The sequence below is a fragment of the Gavialis gangeticus genome, unplaced genomic scaffold, assembly GCF_001723915.1.
Source record: "Gavialis gangeticus isolate Ggan-Ray unplaced genomic scaffold, GavGan_comp1, whole genome shotgun sequence".
Taxonomy (NCBI): Eukaryota; Metazoa; Chordata; order Crocodylia; family Gavialidae; genus Gavialis; species Gavialis gangeticus.
This window is the reverse complement of record NW_017729033.1, coordinates 66,129,548-66,150,505: the sequence shown is the minus strand read 5'-3', so window position 1 is coordinate 66,150,505 and position 20,958 is coordinate 66,129,548. Positions and strand designations below refer to the sequence as shown.

The following is a 20,958-nucleotide window of genomic DNA, read 5'->3' as shown; positions in this document are numbered from 1 at the left end:
ATGACTGGAGGTTCCTGGTCCTGAGGCATGACCTAAAATTACACTCTGCTGGGGCTGAATGGTGTGGTGGGACTGCCAGTGGCACTGGGGTCTTGCCAGTGAAGGGTGAGTATGGGGTGCCTAAAAGTCTCAGCCCCTGCTTCCTTGTGGGTGGCCCTGTGGAGGAGAAAGGCTATGGGAGAACACCCAAAAGGACAAAACAAGGGCTCAGACTCACCGTGAGTTCTGAGGCAGGGTCCTGGCCAAGTGAAGGGGCCAAAGACAGTGCCCAGACTCATGGCAAGATCTGAAGCTGCATTAAGGGAGCCAGGAGTAAGGCTTTAGGGGGGTGGGGCCCTGAACCTATGGGGAGCTATGCAAGAAGCTCCTGGGGTGAAAGGATAAGGGGATAAGGCCCAGTGTAGGGAAGGGGATGGGGCTTGGGGCCCTGAGTAGAGTGGGGCTTGGAGTCCTGAATGGGAATAGAGATTGGAGCCCTAAATAGGAATGGGGCTTGGAGCCCTGAATGGGAGCCCTGAGAGATTAATAAAAGTACAGCCCAGTGTGAAGGTACTGGGACTATGAACTACAGTGGAGAGTGGAAGTCCCTTGCGAGTCTCTCTGGAGCTCGGGTCCCAGGGTGAGGCATTGGAGGAACATGAATGCCATCTCCAAGGCATGGAACATGGTACAGGGAGAGTTGGAGCCATGTACATAGGCCCTTGGCATCAGGGTAAGTAAATGGGCAGCCTCCTGCCTGATTGACATCTCATAATCATTATCATCAAGGTGTGGTAGGTGAAGAAGGAGGGTGGATTGCCCAGAGACAAGTGGGCGGACCAATGGCTGGACTAGCCTCAGGGTGCCCACTTGTTACATTTACTTTATTTGTGTTGGATTTGAGTCAATAAGAAATTTGTGGAAGGAAAAATATCTTATGTCTACACACCAAAAGTGACATGGGTGGTGCTAAATATTAATAAAAAATTATTATTAATAGCTGATTATTGCCATATGCTACTAAGCATCTCATTGTTATTGTGTATTTCCAGTAGTTAGCATTTAGGGTCTACAGTCAGGGCTCCACTGAAATAGGCACTATACAAACGTAGACAGACAGTGTATTCCCCACCAAATATTTTAATATCCAATATTATTCATAGTAAAGCCTACAGAGAGAATTATTCATCTTTACCCCTTATGCTGCCACAATTATTTGTTGAATGACAGTTTATTCTCTCTGTAACTCTCTCTTTTTATGGTGCAGTATTAGATGAAGACTCAAAAAAATTGCACTCCAGTAACTTATACTGGTGCTTGGAGTGGATGGACAACTAGCTCTCTGGAGACAACAGCTTGCACTAAGTGATGTTACAGCATCTCCAGCAGATGGTGAGGGAAGCCATTCATATCCTGTATATATGAAGTGAACTGCTACTCTGGAATGCAGTTAACTAGAATTGCAGACATACCATAGGTATAAATTTACTTTAACTTTCTTGGTGTGTTTACACATGCACCATTACTGCGCAGTAACTTATTAAAATTACCACACAGTACATGTGCACAGCTGCACATGTACGCCCATACCATGCAGTATCTATGGCAACTTGCTCCAACTTTGAGTGTAAATTTGCTACCTGCAAATTTGATGCAGGTAGCAAAATTATGCCCAAATAGCTACTGTGGAGTAAGACACTTGTAGATGCTTTACTGTGCAGTAACCCTGTTTGTGTGGACTGACTTGGGACTATCTTTAGTCCCAAGTCAGTCTACACACAAAATTACTGTGCTGTAATGCCTGCATGTAAGATGCTGGCATAAAAGCCACGTAGTGCACAGTAACTTACTGGCAACAAAAGCCACTTACTGCACAGTGTAGACATGCCCTCTGAGGACTAATTTTACCTCAGAGTGGAGTTAACATACTGGTGTATGCCTGGATGTTGTACATGTTCCAGCCAGTATTAACCCTGTCTACATACAGGATGTTACTGCTATTCAGACCAAAAGCAACTTATAGTCCCCCTTCTTACTATATAATTTAAAATGATGGATTGGTATTATACTTGTTAGTTCCTTTAACAGAGTACTCTTTGTACAATGTATGTGTCTATGCACTGGTTTTAAGCCTGTTATGGGCATTGTACATATCTTGTACAATTCTGCTAGTTGGAAAGGAAACAATTTATCAGTACTGTTCTATGACAATGAGTTTCCCAACCCCTTTTACTAACTTGCAGCCCACTGATTCATTCTGTAGCAGACAAGTAAAAACAACATTCTATGTTTCCCTGTCTGCTGCTTTCTTCCTTTCCTCTTAGGCTTGTGTCAATCCCCTACCTCTGTCCAACTTTCACATCTAGTGCTGTACCTAGATATCAAATTGACTAAACCTACTGATATGCTATGCTGAGTTTTCTGTTCTGGAATTATGGCTACTGAAGAGATGGACTATGGAAAAAGTATTTTCAGAACTAGAAATGCCAATAGATACTTTTTTTAGTTTTTTAAATGATTTTATTGATGGGAGAATAGTATCTACTTTAGTTTACCTAAGGTCAGTCTGTAGAGACAGTGTTACAAAATCTTCCTTTAAAGAGATACTGATCTAAATATTCAAGGAAACAAAGTATGGAAGAAAGGAGGTATTATCCCCACTTTAGGAGACATTAGGGCTGGAAGGGACCTCGTGAGATCATCGGGTCCCAGCCCCCTGCCAACTGGCAAGAGAATTGATGCACAAATAAATGTCTCTCTCTAGGTCATGAAGGAAGTCTGTGTATTGATATCTGTTGGTTGCCATTGAAAATTTAGCCTTCAAAGAGCAAAAATAAATTTCAACTGACCTATAAGCATTGTAATATATTTCTTCAGCATTATTTTATTATTGATGCCTTTCCAAAAGTTGCTTGTTTTTGATTTTCCAACTGATCTGTTTTAGATGCATTTTGTTACTTTTTTTCTCAGTCACATCATGTCATGAGTCAGGGAGCATAACACAACATGACTGATTCAACTGAAGACTTTGAAAATATAATTTTAGTGAAAAGTGTGGCTAAAGCAACTATGCTTTGGTTTATGAAACCACTGTGACTGAAACAGTTTTCTGCTATGTTTTGTTTGTTCAGTCCATCCATGACACCCAGGATGATAATCATTTCACATTTATCTAGAGTATTGTCTGGTCATGATTTGACCAGAGTAGAAAATGAAATTCTGGAAAATAGTATTTCTGTACTAAAACCTGTACCATTTTTTACATTATTACACTTATATGCCATTTGCTTTCTGATCGAAAACTTTTCATATATTCACATACAAAGAGGGAGAAAAAAGATTGTTTGAAACCTTGCAGAAAAATAAGTGAGCAATATTTATCACACCTACAAGGCCACATGAAGAAAATGTGCCCCAAGTAGCCTTACTCCAGAAAAAAATAGGTAAGGTAGAGCTGGTTCCTCCATATGCCCTCTAGCAAACTGCTTAGAATACTTGCCTGGGTGGTAGGAAAGCCAGACTGGGTGGTCTCCTATATTTGATTTGAAACATGAACTTGAATCCATGCCTCTTGCCTCTCATCAGGGTGCCCTAACTGATGTGCTATAGAGCATACTGAAGTGTTCTCTTGAGTCTATTATAGAAAATGTGCTGCTTTGTAGAATATGATTCAGTATTCATTCAGCCTCAGAGAATGACTGTAAAGCCTGGACTTGTACACAAACTGCTAGGAGAAGCATATACCAGTCCCTGCTCCAGTGAACTTGTTACTAGCCAGGTTAAGCCATCCTCCATGGCTGAGGATTCTAGTTTATGTGAACCCATTTTTTTAGACATCCATCTGTCCCCAGCGCCCCTGGGGTTGTAAATTCCATTAGCTACAAGGGGAGAGGTAAGGTGGTACTTACAGTCTAAGAAGGGGAATAGTCAGAGTGTTGTAGTGACAAAAGACTAGCGCTACAGGAATAGAACCCAAATTTGACGGTTCCAAGATTTACTACTAAAACCATGCTACCCTCTAGTTGGCAATACATGTGAGAGATTATTCTGATTACAGAGGCAGTTATGTTGAAAAATGAAGGTGTAAATTTACATGTACAGTCAGGAAAATCTTTGTTAAAAATAGATAATATTCACAAAGACAAAAATGCATAGTTCCTTCTTGTATTAAGATATATTTAGTCAGTGGCATAACATTGAATGGATGAATGGGGAACATTCTTTGGGCACTTCCTAAGGGGAGGGTTGCCAGAAGGATGGAAAGGGGATGCTTTTCTCTCCTGCCTACACAGCAGGCTGCGGAAGACAACCAGTGTAGGTAGTGTATGCAGGAGAGCAGAAGGCATTCTGGGAATCAGTTTTTATAGAGTGGCACTGAATTTCCTGCTGCTGGTGAGAGAACTGACCCCAATTTTGTCACCAAAACTTTTTTTTTTTGTCTCTCTTGCCATGTGCTTTGGCAAATGAATGGGGTGTTTGTCCCTGGAAACAGAGAACTCCACTGCTGCTCTAGAGAGCTACAATTCCTAGAGCACCTTGCACTCCATGACATACACTATCCTTCTATACCCCTACATGGTGAAGCCCAAATGCAGAAGGGAAGGGTGAGAGACTACTACCCAGGCACATCCTGTGAATGTTATGATTCTGCATCTAGCTATGTATGCTTTGTTAATACTCAATGCTAAGTATGTAAGCTTGTGTATAGCTCATACAACTACTTTTACTTTTCAATTAAAGATGTATCAGAATTGTATGTTAAGGAATGGTATATTTTTCTGGAGCTTATAGAGTAAGGTGTGTTCATGATTTCAGATATTGTATGTAGAAAGCAAATGCTAACAAAAAGGACCAGAAACAGCTGGAGGTCTTTATCTTCCCCTTGAAATCATTTGGGGACCACAGAAAAAACACACCACAGATGTTTGTAGCCTTGAACAAACATTTGGGGAGTGTCCAGACCAGCCTCTACAAAAGCTTCAAGTATGTCAAATTTCCGAGCAAGTAATTAACTCAAGCTTAATTTCAACTGAAGACAAACCCAAAGTGGCTTTTACCCTCCTACTGCCAAAGAACAAAAAGTTTCCTTTAGATCAAATGGTACATAAAGGAGTTTTTGAAACAGAAGGTCATAACAGAAGCCGAACAGTTTCAAAACATTAAGGTGACCTCTCTGAACTTTAGAAGTTGTCACCCTTACAGTTCTTTCCTCTTAGATATCTTCATCTTGCCAATTCTTCAGCACTTTCTTTGCACTGATGAGTGCCTTTAGCAATGAAATCAGTGGGATTTCAAGGTGCTGTACACTTTTCATAATAGGGCTGTGGGATGCCAACTGTAGAATTAAATCATTCTGAAATGTCAAGTCCATTTCAGTTTGCAACAAATAAAGTGTTATGTAATGGCTTGAAATTACCTCTAATTATCTGAGCTGGGAATCTAGGTAGAGGAAGAGAATGAAAAAACCCATAGAAAGCTCCTTTTAAATGTTTTAAATATAATACTTTAAAGAGTGAAAGAACATTGTTTCTAACTGGAATAAAGAGAGAGATTTAAGAATATACATTCATCTGAATTAATAGACTGATAATAACCTCGCTAATTCTTGATGTGATTAAAGTTAAAATGTCTTCTAGCACTTTAAAATGATATATTAATAGCTCGCTATATTACCTGTGTTACGTGCAATTATGGAAAACAAATTAATACCCCTTAGTGAAGATATAAAATGTTTGTCTGTGAGATGAGAATGTTCATTAGTTGCTTTATTAATGGCTTTACTTGGAGTTTCAATGGACTTGAAAAGATGCAGTAGCATGAAAAGAAAGTTTGTAATAAAAAAAGAGAGCAGTCACAGTTAGTACATTGTAGATAGTGTTTTAGAAGATATAGTGTAAATTTAGGATTTTTGAAAACTCACTTGGAAAGAACAGCAGCAAATTTGATTTCCCCCCCCCCCCCCCCCAGGTGAATTCTCTTGGTTCGGAAGGGTCAGGAGAAGGGGGACACACAACCATTTAGGTCACATTGTGTGACCGCCATGAATAATTTCCATGTTTTCTTTTTTTACCTTTATCATGAATTCAGTTTATTATTTTCACATAATTCTACTAATAAGGGGCCTAATTCATGTTAAATTTTTCTAATGACTTCAAGGGCTTTGTGTTTCTGTTCATAAACCTTCAAAGCTTCTGTACATGTGTGACAAGGGGAAAAAGACTTGAGAGTGGGGCCAGTTAAGACCTGTCTACATTATCTCTGCTATGCCCAGGAATATTACCATGAAGCACACACTGCTCACTCTTGCCTCCTTTGGGAGCACCAAATCCTAGAAATGAAGCAATGACTTGAACTGAAGGTGCACCAATAAGCACAGCTGAGACCAAGGCTAAGAGCAGTGCTGGGTATATATACTCAGTACCACTCTAAGACAGCAACATCACTTCATTTTTGAGACTTGGAATGGGAGCAAGCAGATGTGCCATGCTTTCAAGTGGGACCCCAAGGCATAGCTAGCTATATAGATGTGCCTTTAGGGTATGGATGCTGCAAGAGCCAAGCAAAATGGTGCCTTATTGCTCCATTAATTTCACTTAGTTAAATGCTTTACAGCCCTCAGTGGCCCAAAGGCCTTTAAAGGTTTTATATACCAATATGATCTGGTGGCTTTGATCCTTCTTATAGGATAAAAACAGATATTGGATTTCTCCCTAAACAAAAACTTTTACCCCAAGATCCTATAGACATAGAAGCCCATTGTCTCAAGTTAAGTAACTAACGCTATTAAATCCTGCCGCAGTCTTTTCTCCAGACTAAAGAAGCCCAGCTTTCTCAGCCTCTTCTCAGAAGTCATGTGCCCCAGCCCCTACCCATTTTTGTTGACCTCCACTGGACTCAACTCTCTCTAACCAGTCTACATCCTTTCTGTGGGGTGGGGTTGGCAAACCTGGACAGAGTACTCCAGATGTGGCCTCATCAGCGCTGAAGAAGGGAAGAATAATTTCTTTTGACCAGCTAGCAATGCTCTTTTTAATGTAGCCCACTATGCCAATAGCCTTCTTTGCAGCAAGGGCACACTGCTAGCTAATTCAGCTTACTGTCTAATATACCCCTCAGGTCCTCTTCTGCAAGTTGCCTGAACTCGAGCCTGGGATTGTTTAGTCCAAAGTACAGGACTTCTTACATGTCTCTATTGAACCTCATGAAATTCATTTTGGTCCAATACTCCAATTTCTTGAGGTCTTGAATCCTAACCCTACACCCTCTAGTGTATCTACTACTCCCTTTAGCTTGGTGTTGCATGCAGACTTGATGAAGGTGAGCTCCATCCCATGTTCTAGGTTGTTGATGAAGATATTGAACAAAACTTGCCCCAAGAATGACCTGTGGGATACTCCACTTGAAACTAAATGCCAACTAGACATTGAATTATTGATTAATAGGGATCTTGGTTTTTACAGTTTAAAAAGTGCAAATTCTGTGATTTAAAAAAAATCATAAATTCTCTGATAAAAAAATGCAAAATCTGCAATTAAAATGAAATGCCTATATAGGCATTTTTTAATCAGAGAATTTGCAATATATAGGGCTGCAATCCACCTCCCACCACTGGGCTGAGGTGGGGCTGGCAGAGCCGGTTGGAGTGCAGCCCTGGCTCTCCCCTGCCTCCCACCACTGGGCTGAGGTGGGGCTGGCAGAGCCGGTTGGAGTGCAGCCCTGGCTCTCCCCTGCCTCCCACCACTGGGCTGAGGTGGGGCTGGCAGAGCCGGTTGGAGTGCAGCCCTGGCTCTCCCCTGCCTCCCACCACTGGGCTGAGGTGGGGCTGGCAGAGCCGGTTGGAGTGCAGCCCTGGCTCTCCCCTGCCTCCCACCACTGGGCTGCACTCAAACAGGCTGCACCAGCCCCATGGAGCTCAACCCGGCAGAGGGAGGTAGGGGAGAGCCACTGGCCAGTGCTGTACTCCAAGCGCCTCTGCCACTGGCTCTCCCACTGCCAGGCTGAGCTTCATGGAGTAGGTGGAACTGCTTGGAGTGCAGCCTGGTGGGGGTGTGGAGAGAGCCAGGTCTGTGCTCCAACTGACTCCACCAGCCTCACAGAGCTCAGCCTGCCCTCCTAGCATTGCTGGACTCCTCCTGGGGGTGCAGGCCCCCAGATCTGCATACAGAATGACAGGAGGCTGCTGCTGCTGCTGCCTGGGGCCAGTGGCAGTAGCAGTCTTCCTGGTACTGGGCACGGGCTCTGCCCAGTACCTGTGCCTGGTGGTAGTGGCAGTCTCCTGTCATCCTGACCACAGATCCAGAGGCCTGCACCCCCAGGAGGATTCCAGCACAGCCCTGCAGCCCTCCCACAGATCTGCACATGGTATGACAGGAGGCTGCCACTGCCAGCAATGCACATGAGTTCTTCTTATCAGCATCCTGAGATGGATTTTCAATGAAACCCCTACAGATATCTCCTTGAAATTTGGCAGGTTTTGTGCTCTTAGAAGGGGCTACCATCCCTGCATTTTTCAGCTGAATCAGGCAAGAAATGACAAAGTTATAGGCATTTTTTTCATGATTAGTCATTAATTGCCTGTGGGTGAAACATTGAAATGCGTCAAATCAGTGAAACAGTTTTGACAAAACGAAACAAAACAGTGCCATAAAACAAAACAACATGATGAAACAAAACACTGTTCCTTTGAAATGGCAAAACAGAAGTCAAAACAAAATGGTGGTTTTGCACAGCCCTAATAGGTATCAACTGAATACAATGTTTTATTGATATATTTACAATTTTAAAGCATTTGGAAGCCTACCAGTACCTCAATCACTATAATAAAATAAATTCTAAGTACCTATAACTTTTGGTGTTTGATTCTGGGTTTCTTATCATGGAAAATCAGAGATCCCCATGCTCCCTTAACTCACCAGGATGCAGGTCTAAGCCCCTCACTCCCAAGCCACAGTCCCCTGCCCCCAGCCTTGACAGAGGGGGCACCCAGCTGCCAGGGGGCACCCAGCTGCTAAGGAGCCAGGGACCCAGGTCCACAGACCCCTGCCCGGGCAGCAACACCCAACCCCTGGCTGCCACCCAGTGGTAGCTGCTATAGTAGAGCAGAGTGTGGAGCCCAACTCCCCCCTCCCTCATAGGAAGCAAGGCCAGACTGGAGCCCATGGGAAGGTGGGAGTGGGTGCAGGCTGCCTGCTGAAGTCTCAGGCTCCCCACCCTGCTGCACCACCTCTAGGGACTCCACAGCCCAGCAGGTGAGACCTAGTGCATCAGGGCAGAGCAGGACTATGTGGGAAAGCTGCTGGGAGCTCCATGCCACCCTGGTAAGGTGCCCCATGCCTGCCTGGCAGCAGTGAGGGGCACTCCTGCCAATGCTGGGCAGGCAGGAGATGCCTTGCCAGGGCAGTATGGGACTTGAAGCAGCAAGAAGCTTTCCCACCCAGTCCTGCTCTGCTCTGCCATGCTGGGTCCTACCTGCTGAGCTGTGGAGGCCCCGGGGGGAAGGAACCAGGGTGGGTTGCCCAAGTCCATAGTGGGCATCCCATACATACCCCTACCCCATGCACATCTGTGAGTTACATGGTTTTTTTAAGGACCTGCTTCATGATTTTTCCAGGAACTGAGGTGAGGCTGACTGGTCTGTAGTTTCCTGGATTCTCATTCTTTCCTTTCTTAAAGAGGGGACACTATATATGCCCTTTTCCAATTATCCAGAACCACTCCCACTCACCTTGTGTTTTCAAAGATAATGGCCAGTGGCTCTGCAATCATATTGGCCAACTCCCTCAGCACCCTTGGGAGGATAGAGGATAGACTTGTACAACTCTTCTAACAGTCCCTAACCTGTTCTTTCACCACTATTGACTAATCACCTCCTCCCCAAACTGTGATGTCAGGTGAAGTAGTCTGGGAGCTGACCTTGCCTGTGAAGACTGAGGTGAACAAGGCATGAGTACTTCGGCCTTTTTCACATCATCTGTTACTATGTTGCTTCCCTTATTCAGTAAGCCTTTCTGAGTAATTGACCCAAACTTTCCCTGATTTTCCTTTTGTTGCTGACATACTTGTATAAACCATTCTTGTTACACTTCACATACCCTGCTAGCTGCACCTCCAGTTCCACTTTGGCCTTCCTGATTTCATCCCTGCATGCCTGAGAAATACTTTTGTACTCCTCCCTAGTTATTTGTTCAAGTTTCCACTTCTTGTAAGCTTTCTTCTCATGTTTTAAGACACTGAAGTATTCCCTGCCAAGCCAAGCTGGTCTTCTGCCATACTTGCTAGTCTTCCTGCACATTGGGATGGTTCATTCCTGTGCCCTCAGTAAGCCTTCTTTAAAATACAACCATCTCTCCTGGACTCCTTTCCTCCTCAGATTGGCCTTCCAGGAGATTCTGCCAATCAGTTCCCATAGCAAGTGAAGTTTGCCTTTCTGAACTCCAGGGTCCTTACTCTGGTGCTCTTCTTCCTTCTTTTCTTCAGGATCCTGAACTTAATTATCTTGTGATCACTACTGCTCAAGTTGTCATCTACTACTACATTCCCCACCAATTCTTCCCTTATGAGAAGCAGATCAAGAAGAGCACAGCCCCTATTTGGCCTCTCCAACACTTGCACCAAGAAGTTGCCTCTGGGTCTCTCCAAAAACTTCGTAGATTGCCTGTGCACTGCTGTATTGTCCTCCCAGCAGAAGTCAGGGTGATCTGAAGTTATACATGAGAATGAGGGCTTGTGATTGGGGAAACTTCTGCCAGCAGTTCAAAGAAATCCTTATCCAGTTCATCCTTCTGGTCTGCTGATCTATAGCAGACAGTCACAATGACATCACCTTGTTGCTCTCCCCTCTGACCCTAACCCAGAGACTTTCAGCAAACCTATCCCTGGTTTCATACTGGAGCTCTGAACAATGATACAGCTCTTCTTCAAAAAGCTCAACTCTTCCTCCTGTTCTCCCTTGCCTGTTCTTTCTGAACCCATCCATGACAGTGTTCCACTCATGCAAGTTATCCCACCCAGTCTCTGTTATTCCAACCATCTAATAGTTCCATGACTGTGCCAGGACTTTCCATTCTCCTGCTTTTTTCCTAGGCTCTGTACATTTGTGTACAGACACCTGAGGTAACTAGTCAATTACACTACTTTCTCAGAAAGAATGAGAAGGCCTCCCCCCACTGCCCCCTTCTGATTGTGCTTCCTCTGGGTCACCTACTTCCCCACTTACCTCAGGGCTTTGGTCTCCATTCCCTGGCAAACCTAATTTAAAACCTTGCTCACCAGGTTAGTGAACTTTTCTGTTAAGATGCTCTTCCCTCTCTTCATCAGGTGCATCTCATATCTTCCTGGCAATCCTTCTTTTTGGAACAACCTTCCATGGTCAAAGAAGCTAGAGCCCTGCTGGTGACACCATCTGTGCAGCCATTAATTGATCTGCAGGCTGTGTCCACTCCTGTCTGGACCCTTCTCCTTGACCAGAAGGATTGAGGAGCCTCCGAGCCCCTGTCCTCTTCAGCCTTGCACCCAGAGGCCTGTTATCACTTTTGATCTGATCATGGTCACCCCTGGCAATATCATTGGTGCCCACATGGATGAGTATTATGGGGTAGTCATCAGAGGGATGGATGAGTCTCAGTAATACTGTGACGTCTCAGTTTTAGCCTCCGGGTACACAGCTAGACCTCCCAAGACAACAGGTCAGGTCAGCAGAAGGAAGCCTCTGTCCCCCACAGAAAGGAGTCTCCAACCACTAGTACCAGTTGCTGTCTCCTGGTGGCAGTGGTCTTGATCCTCACAACCTTGGGGATGCCTGTCCTATCCTCTTCCACCAATGGAAAACCACTGCAGGTGGGAGCTGAAAACATCTACTTGCTGCCAAAGATCATAAGTTTCCATTTTACACCTTCCTGGGACTCTGTCATCTTCCTTCTTTAGCACCTCCTCTGGCAGTCCTTCCTCCACAGTCCTAGAGGTCTCCTCCCACATTGAAATGATGAAGCCCTCATAGCAGAGGATGCTTCAGAGCCTTGCCACCTCCTCCTACAGCTTCATTTCCAGATCCCTGAGGAACAGCATCAGGAGGCACTGCTCACATTGCAGACACCCCCCTACCTAGAAGGAACCTACAAGCTGCAGTCTCAATAGCACTAAACCAGGACCTGGGTGATGTCCATCCAGGCAGGACCACTCACAGTTGAAGCCACCTCACAGGTGCAACCAGTTCTCATAGTATTCACTGTTTTGTATTACTTTTTACCGAAGAATCATGATGCTTACAGTGTTGCATTTGGTTGATGTGATAATTTAGGGAACCTGTCTATTCTCAATGTATCAATTTGGATTGAAATTATGAAGATGTTACTATGAAAAGTTGTAGAATTACATAGTTAACCTAACCATTGTATTCTTATGGCATAATATGCATGTAGAAGGAACAGAGTGGGAATGGGAGAAGTTATTTTCTCCAGTTTCACTGTACGGGTATAGTGAAGTGGAAGCTGAAAAATATACCAGCTGCAAAAAAGGAAGCAGGTGTAAGTATGAATTTTATGGACTTACTGCTTTCTGAGTAGTCCCATTTAGGTACTTAGTTTTGAAGGCATATACATCCTCAGCAAACATCAATGTATGTCTGTTCAGTGTCAAGAGTTACCCATGTTGTGTTATGTGCTTCTCTCAGTCATTTTCAGTTTCATTTCCCTTGCCTAAGCTTCATGTCATTTTGACTGACTGCTGTTTATTGCTTGGTACAATCTATTTGTTTGAGTTTTCTTACAATAGCAAATCCTTGAGTTTATGTCTAAGACAGGAAGAGGAAGCTATGGGCAGGAGTGGAAGAGTGACAGACAGGAAGGGGAATGTTGATTTAGCTCCAGGACTATGGTCAGAGAAGGTACTGCTCAGAAATCAGACAATAAATTTCAGAAATAACCCCTGAACACAAAGAAGTTTATGCTTGGCCAAATTTCAGCAGCTACAGTGGAGTTATACCAGAAATAAATCTAAGAGGTGCAGCAATACATTGGTCTGATATCGGATCAGCACCGATATAAAGAAAATTGTCTATAGCAGAAATCACCCTGATGTGTTCAATAATTTGGCCAATAAATGATCCATGCATGTGCACAGCAGCAGTGCAGCACATAGGCAGTGAGGAGCACAGCTGGCAGCATGGAAAGCTGTGTGCAGCTGGTATGTCTGTTGTGGTGGAAGGAGAGGAGGGAGAGGAAAGGGGAGAGGCATGGGGTGCAGACCAAGGTCCCCACAATGAGGAGGGAGTGGGGTCAGGGGCTGGGGCAGGCACTACACAACTGGGGGTGGGTAGGGCACGGGACTGAGCCACAGCTCATCCAGGGGGCATGGGGAGGTGGGAAGGGGGTGGCACCTGCTGCTGTGCGCCACTTGTCCAACAATTTGTCCGCTCATCTGGCAGCTCCCACCACTTCTCCCGCCACTGCTCCTGCCACTCATCTGGGAGGGCATGGGGGGGCATGTGTCCATAGATCTGCACAGGGAGGGTGGCAGCAGCACTGGGAGGGGGGTTATGGGGTGGCTACAGCAATTTTTGGGGTGGCTGCAGCTTCCCCCCTCACCCTCATAGTCCTCTGCCAATGCCATCTGCCCAGCACCACCCCAACCCGAGTCCACAGCTGCAGCCCACCCCACCCATGCCCCACACAGATTCGGGGGGCACACCCCCCATGCATGCAACAGCAGGAGCCATTCCCCACTCCCCACGCCCCCCGGCTGAACCGCAACTCCATCCCACACCCTGCCCCAGCCCCATTCCCTCCCTCACTTCAGGGACCTTGATCTGGCCCCTATGCCCCTTCTCTCCCCACTCCCCTTCCATCACAACAGATTTACCAGCTGCACACAGCTGTATTGGAAATCAGATTGGTATTGGCCAATATGCCTCCTTAAAAATCAGCTATCAGTATTGGTGCCAAAAATCTCTATCGGTGCACCCCTAATAAATCTGGCTTCTTATAAGCCACATGCACATTCATGAGAAATATAACCACCATCAATACAAGGCTTAGCAAACAGGCTGAAATTGCAAATAGATACTGGTACTGACTGTATTCTCATTTTTTTTTTTTTTTTTATCAATTAATGTCTTTATTTATTCAGTTATAGATAAGATATGTAGAATAAAAATGTTACTTTTTGACATAAATCAAATTAATTGACATGGTCATTTGACATTCAGTAATGACTCACTAAAATGTATTGCCTACTCAAGAACATCATTCAGAATGGGACAATTAACTAAGAAGCTCTAGTCTTCTCCTTCACCATTTCTGGGATCTTTTTCCATGCTGGCCTATGTATGACATGGGTTCCACTTTCTGGTTCACAAAGGCATCGATACCTTTTTATTTAGATGCCTCTTAAGGATGCATCTCTACATTACTGAAGTGTAAAGAAGTAATAGTTACAAATCCAGACCAGTCCATATAATTTATCCTTAATAGGACTACATAGTACATCCAACTATACTTCAGTCTTTTACATTGCAATTTTTTTAGAATGCTGTTTTCAATAATGTAATGAAAGAGAAAGGGCAAAAATACAGGATAATTAATTTAAAGTTCTAAACAAATTAGTCCTTCAAACTGGAATAGACCTCAGGAAGTTGGAATTAACATGCACAAATTATATGCAATAATGACTTGCACATAACTGATCCATATATACTTTTCAGTAAATTATGGAATAACAGGGGAGGATACTTGCTTTTTAGACAATTTGTGCATTGTAAAGTATGGACTCTGATACCTTTTCATGAATCAAAACAGCTGTCATTTTGTTTTATCAACTACAAAATTGTAGTTGTATAAAATGCAAGTACACTATTGTTGTAGAAGTGACTGTCAGACTGATAATATTTATGCTTGGGCAATATGTTGGGTTAGGATTAGGAGTGTATTCAGATTAAGCTATTAAAGAATCCTTTTAAACACTTACACATTTTTATGGGATTTCAGTCAGGTGCTATGGAGAGTGTTTATTGACTCCAGTTCATCTTTCTGAAAATTAAACTTTTTTTATTCTTTGTTATGTGACAAGCTTTAGTGAAGCCTCTTATCTGTCATCACCTGGGAGTGATAGACAATAATAGCCAAGATGTTGTGACATCACCAGTTCTAACAGCTGGCAACATGAGCAGACTACATAAGGTGGATAAGGTGGAATTCCTAAGCCATTCGGCAAAACCAATCTGTTTTTTCCCTTTTCTTCATTTGTAGTTTGTCTATCATTAAGACATGGCAACTGGGCTGCACCAAATAATAGTGCATTGGGATTAGCTGTACTATGGGTAGGGCTCTGAAACACATTTCCATGTCGTAAGGTTTTCCCCACATCAAATAATGCTTTTTACCACCTTTAGTTCTTTCCCAAATTTTATCTTAAAAAGGACTGGACAATCAAAATGGAAATGATTTTAATTCTCCAATATTACAGTAACATGAGTATAATAGGTTTCAGAGATTTCCCCGCACCTTCAATCACAGGTATAATAAAAAAGTCCACAAGACTTACAAACATGATACACAACATTTTCTAAAATGTTTAATCAAAGGATGGTAACAAGGCTTTCACAAAGAGGAGACTGAGGGATTGGGACTCAGTTCCATTCTAAGGGCTGGGCAGTAGAGGAGGCAAGAGAGAGCAGTGAGCTGGAATTCCAGTAGGAAGTGTGAGAACTTCATGGGACTAAATGGCTACAGTCAGGAAAAGTCTCTTCCCAGAGGACTGTAACCACTACTTTCTGCATTGGTCAGAAGAGATAATCCAGTGTGTGCCTAGTAAGAATACACACAGCAGCCTGTAAAAGGTGATGGATCTCCTGCTCTAGATTTTGACCCCCACCCTCCAAGAACCATGGGAAGCTTTGTAGCTGGTCATTCAGGATGGCTGGAGAGAATGGACAACTCCAGCCTGGCTCCGCTCTCCCACCATAAGGCAAACACACATCCACTGCAAAAAAGCAGTAGATATTTATACTACCTACTATTATAACCACAGGTTTTAGCATTTGTGGCACAACAATGGATATGGATATATCTTTCTTTGGGTTTTGTGCCACCATAAAAATGTTAAGGTGGCACAAAGGTGACATCAGTTTCCAGCCTTTGAACTTCCTGCTTAAGCATAGGCCAAAGTTCTGCCTTTCACAACTCTGAATTACAACAAATTAAACCTCAGGATTTGTATCTGTAAAACCCTGAATGCAGCTGTTAATATTAGATCTTGATTAGCACCTGAAGAAGAGTACCATACAATCTCCCAGTAAAAAACATATCTACAGCAATATTGTAAATAGAATTTGAAAAGGATATTCACATTTTTCCTGTATTAGGCTTTTTCTAAATGTACTACAAAAAAAATCAGAAAAAAAAATAAACTATTTATGTTAACCCAAACTCTGTCAGGAATAATAAGCAATAAGAGAAAAAAAGGTAGGGGAGAGGGAGGGATAGAAGAAAAAAAAAAGTGTGCATTGAGCAACCATCTAGCTACCAAAATATTCCAAGACTTCTTTCCAAATCACACTAAAGTTTTTGAAGCTGTTAAGCCTGCTAAACATGACTCTCTACATGGATGTCAGCTGTGCTATCTCATTGTACCAGATTTCTACTTTTGGGTTAAGTACAGCCTGTTCAAAAGCCCGAGGCCAAATTGATTCAAACTTTGCAGGTTAGTCTAAACTGCACAGATTAAATTGAAACAGAAAGGAACAGACACTTACCTTTGATTCAGGAAATGCAGCCGCATGACATCAATGGCTCAGGCCAGAAGATGTGGGCACTGGAGCATAGCTGTCTAGCTATGTATTCACTTCCTCTTCCTGCTGCCCCAAAGGTCTCTGGGATTTGTAGTCCAGAATTACAGTAGCAGGACTCTGCAGGATTGCTCTTCACTTCCACTTCCTGCTTCCAGGTGCCCCTGGTGTTTGTAGCCCACAGTTGTAGTCAGCAGTAAGTTCGACCAGGGGAAGTGGTGGTTAACCACCACCCGCCTGGCCCCATACTCCATCTGGGGTTTTCTTGGGGGTGGGGCAGTACCCCCCTGTTGACTGGGCTGCATCCCCAGCTGGGATTGCTTCCCACCCCTTTGTCAGCCAGCTCTCACTGCTCCAGCTAGGGAGCAGAGGGGCAGGCCAAGCCCTGCTCTCTGGACGAGACAGCCCAGCCCAGCCTAGGGCTAGAAAGCATGCTGGGATGCCAGGGGAGTGTGGTTTAACTTGAACCAGGAAGGGATCTGGGACAGAAGTTTCAGAAACTGGTTTGACCCAGATCAGTCAATTCTGAATTCAAACAGCTTTATCTTGAACTAGTTTCAGCCATTTTGAAACTGGTTTATGTGCACTGAGCTTCTGTTCTGTTACAGGTTTAAACTAGTTTCTGATCACTTAAACTGGTTTATGTGTAACTTCTGCCCCTAGTCTTGGACATGTCTTACTTTCCCAGTGCAGCAGTGTTACTAATAAGACCTACTATAAGAATTCAGTATGGGAAGGATTCAGTCTGAGTTCTGTAAGGACATGCCAAAGAACATACACATTTACCAAAGGTATCAATGCTGTGTTCAAAACCATGTTTCCTCTAGTTATAATTTCTTTTTAAAAATAATTGATAATAGGGGAGGACCAAAACATGTGACCAAGTGGTATCTGCAGTACTACTTATTCCTAATGTTTAAACAAGGTGCGCTTTATACAAACTTCTCCACTTTCTTGCTGAAACATATATTGTAATTTGACATTTCAATATGTGTGTATTTCTCTACTTCAGTATACACATTGTCCCTGATCTTTATTTCTAGATAATATAATGAAACAGCAGTTGCGTTCTTCAGAATTTAGTATTTATGGCAGCATCTTAACTCTTTTCTAAACACTCTACATCCTAATCAGCATAGAATATAGGGATCTTCTTAGCTACTACCATTCCACCCTTGGCTAACAGTTTCATAGATTTCATAGACATTAGGGGCTGGAAGGGACCTCATGAGGTCATTGAGTCCAGCCCCTCTGTCATAGGCAGGAAGTCTGCTGGGGTCAAATGATTCCTGCAAGATATACATCCAAACACCTTTTGAATGAATCCAGAGTAGGTGCTTGCACCACCTCTGGGGGAGTCTGTTCCAGATCCTGAACACTCGGAACGTAGAGGAGTTTTTCCTTAAGTCCAGTCTAAATCAACCTTCCAGAAGTTTGTGGACATTAGAACTACTTATCCCTTGGGGAGCCCTGGTGAACAACTGTTCTCCCAGATCTTGGTGCACTCCCCTTATATACTTATAGGCTGCCACTAAGTCCCCCCTGAACCTTCTCTTTACCAGGTTGAAGAGTCCCATGCCTCTCAGCCTTTCCTCATAAGGCCTCCTCTCTTGGCCTTTGATCATGCGGGTGTCTCTCTGTTGGACTCTCTCAAGTTTATCCACATCCCTCCTGAAGTGGGGGGCCCAAAACTGTATGCAGTACTCTGGCTACAGCCTCACTAAGGCCGAGTAGTGCGGGAGGATGACATCTCTGGTTTTGCTTGAGATGCATCGGTGGATGTATGTCAGAGTTTCCTTTGCTTTGCTGGCTATGGCATCATATTGGTGGCTCATGTTCACCTTGTGGTCAATCAAGACCCCCAAGTCTGTTTCAGTTGTGGTGCTAGCAAGTGTAGCACTGCCAAGCCTATAAGTATGATACTGGTTCTTCCTCCCAAGGTGGAACACCCTGCACTTCTCTGCCTTTAAATGACACCAGGTTTTGTTCCTCCCTCCTTGTGAGCCTGTCCAGGTCAGCCTATATCCCCCGCCCATCCTCCAGTGTGACTGCCTTTCCCCATTGTTTAGTGTCATTCATGAACTTTGCCAGTCCATATCTGACACCCGATCCACATCATTTATGAAGATGTTGAAGAGTATTGGCCTGAGCACTGAGCCTTGAGGGACATCATTGGTCACCCTGTGCCAAGTTGATTTGCTCCCATCAACTAATACTCTTTGGATCTGACCCTGGCGACAGTTCCCCAGCCATCAGGTGGTGAGATGGTTGAGGCCACAGGATACCGCAGGGAGACCAAGTCAAAGCCCTTCTTGAAATCCAGATATATGACATCAACCTCGTCTCACTAGTCCAGGCAATGCATGACCTGGTCATAGAAGGAGATGAGGTTGGTCAGGCAGGACCCTCCAGCAAAAAAGCCATGTTGGCTAGCACTCAGAAAGTTGACTTCCATTAACCTGCTGCTGATGAAATCCTTGATAATTTTCTCCAGAATCTTTCCAGGGATGGATTGCAGACTGATTGGTCTGTAATTCCCTGGGTCTTCCCTCCTTCTTTTCTTGAAGATTGGGACCACGTTGGCTCTTTTCCACTCCTCCGGTACCTCTTCCAAGTGCCACGAGTTTTCATATATCTTCACCGTAGGGTGCACTATGATGTCCACCATCATAGCTCTCAAGTGCATTCCATCTGGGCCTACACACTTGTGGATATTGAGTCTCTCAAGGTGTTCCCTTACTTGATCTACATCAATTGTGGGACCATCTCCTACCCCCTGGATGTTTTGCATCCTATCTGACAGGGTGACCCCTTGGGATAGGTGGAAGACCAATGCAAAGCAATTGTTTAGGAGATTGGCCTTTTTCTGAGCATTAGACATCAGCTGCCCCATTTGATTTAGCAGAGGTCCAATGTTGCCTTTGTTTTTCCTCTAACGTCCCACATATCTGAAGAAGGACTTTTTGTTGTCCTTGATTCCTGTGGCCAGCCTGAGTTTGTTTTCTGCCTTGGCTTTTCTGGTCCATTCTCTACATGTGCAGGCTAGTACTGTGTAGTCCTCCTTGGTAATGACTCTCATTTTCCATCTGGTGTAGGCTTCTCTTACTTTCAGGAGGTCTAAAAGTTCTATATTGAGCCAAAGGGGCTCCCCAGCCCACTGACTGCATTTTCTGTGGAATGGAATGGGTTTTCCTTGCACTTCAAGGATTGCACTCATAAGAAACAACCATTCCTTGTGGACTGCTCTTTCTAAGGGGCCATGGTCTCTTCGTTCCTGGCTGACCAGTCTCCTGAGTTTCTGAAAGTCAGCCTTCCCAAAGTTGAGAATTTCTGTTTCACTGAGACATTTGCTTGCCCTGCACTGGACATAGAATGGGATTAGTTCATCAATCCTCAGGTCACTAACCAAATCATTCCCCTTCTCCAGAATCAGATCTAGCAGTGCCTCTCCCAAAGTTGGCCCATAGACCTCTTGTGTTAGGTAGAGGTTGTCAGTGCAATCAAGGAAGCTATGCGACCAGCCAGACTTGGCCGTGTGCTCTTCCCATGAGATGTCAGGGAGGTTAAAGTCCCCCATGATGCTAAGCATCAGTAGCAAGCAGCCTCAGCCAGTTCCCTACTGATTTCTTGATCCAGCCCTTCATCTTGGTTGGGAGGTCTGTAACAGACTTCTAGTCATAGCCCCTCTCCCATGCTCCTCCCCCATATTTTAATCCAGAGGGTCTCAAGATGCCCTCCTGGGTTGTTAAACTCAGTTTGAAGGGAATTGTACTGCTTCTTCACATACAGAGCTATACCCCCACCCCTTTTCCCAATACAGTCTCTCCTGTACAATGTATAGCCGTTTATACCTATGAACCAGTCATAGGTGGAGCCCCACCAGGTCTGTGTTATCCCTATGAGATCATAATCATTGTCACTCAGGAGGAGGGTCAATTCATCTTGCTTGTTTCCCAAACTCCTGGCATTTGTGTATAGGCATCTAAGCCTGAAATGGGAAGTCCTGGGCTTTCCTGAACACTTGAATGTGACCTTTCCTTGGGCTGTTTTTGGAGTGGGTTCCCTTGGGCTATTTAATACAGTTTTGTAGAAGTTACAACTCTGTTTGCTGGTTCTTGCTAAATATCTCTCTGACCTACCATAGATGGATATTCCCCCAAATGATTATAACCTGATTTCAGCATATCAAAGCAAATTAACTA

At 44.0% G+C, this 20,958-nt stretch overlaps 1 long non-coding RNA gene across 1 annotated transcript in view; it reads right to left on the bottom strand.

Annotated features, from left to right (window-relative positions):
* Positions 1–356: 356 nt before the first annotated feature.
* Positions 357–20,958, bottom strand: part of LOC109303684 — a 28,623-nt gene continuing 8,021 nt past the window's right edge. Inside the window, exons 2-3 of the long non-coding RNA XR_002099166.1 lie at positions 2,066–2,073; positions 357–367 (exon numbers count right to left, since the gene is read on the bottom strand). This is a non-coding gene — a long non-coding RNA (uncharacterized LOC109303684). The remainder of the gene's footprint in view (positions 368–2,065; positions 2,074–20,958) is intronic.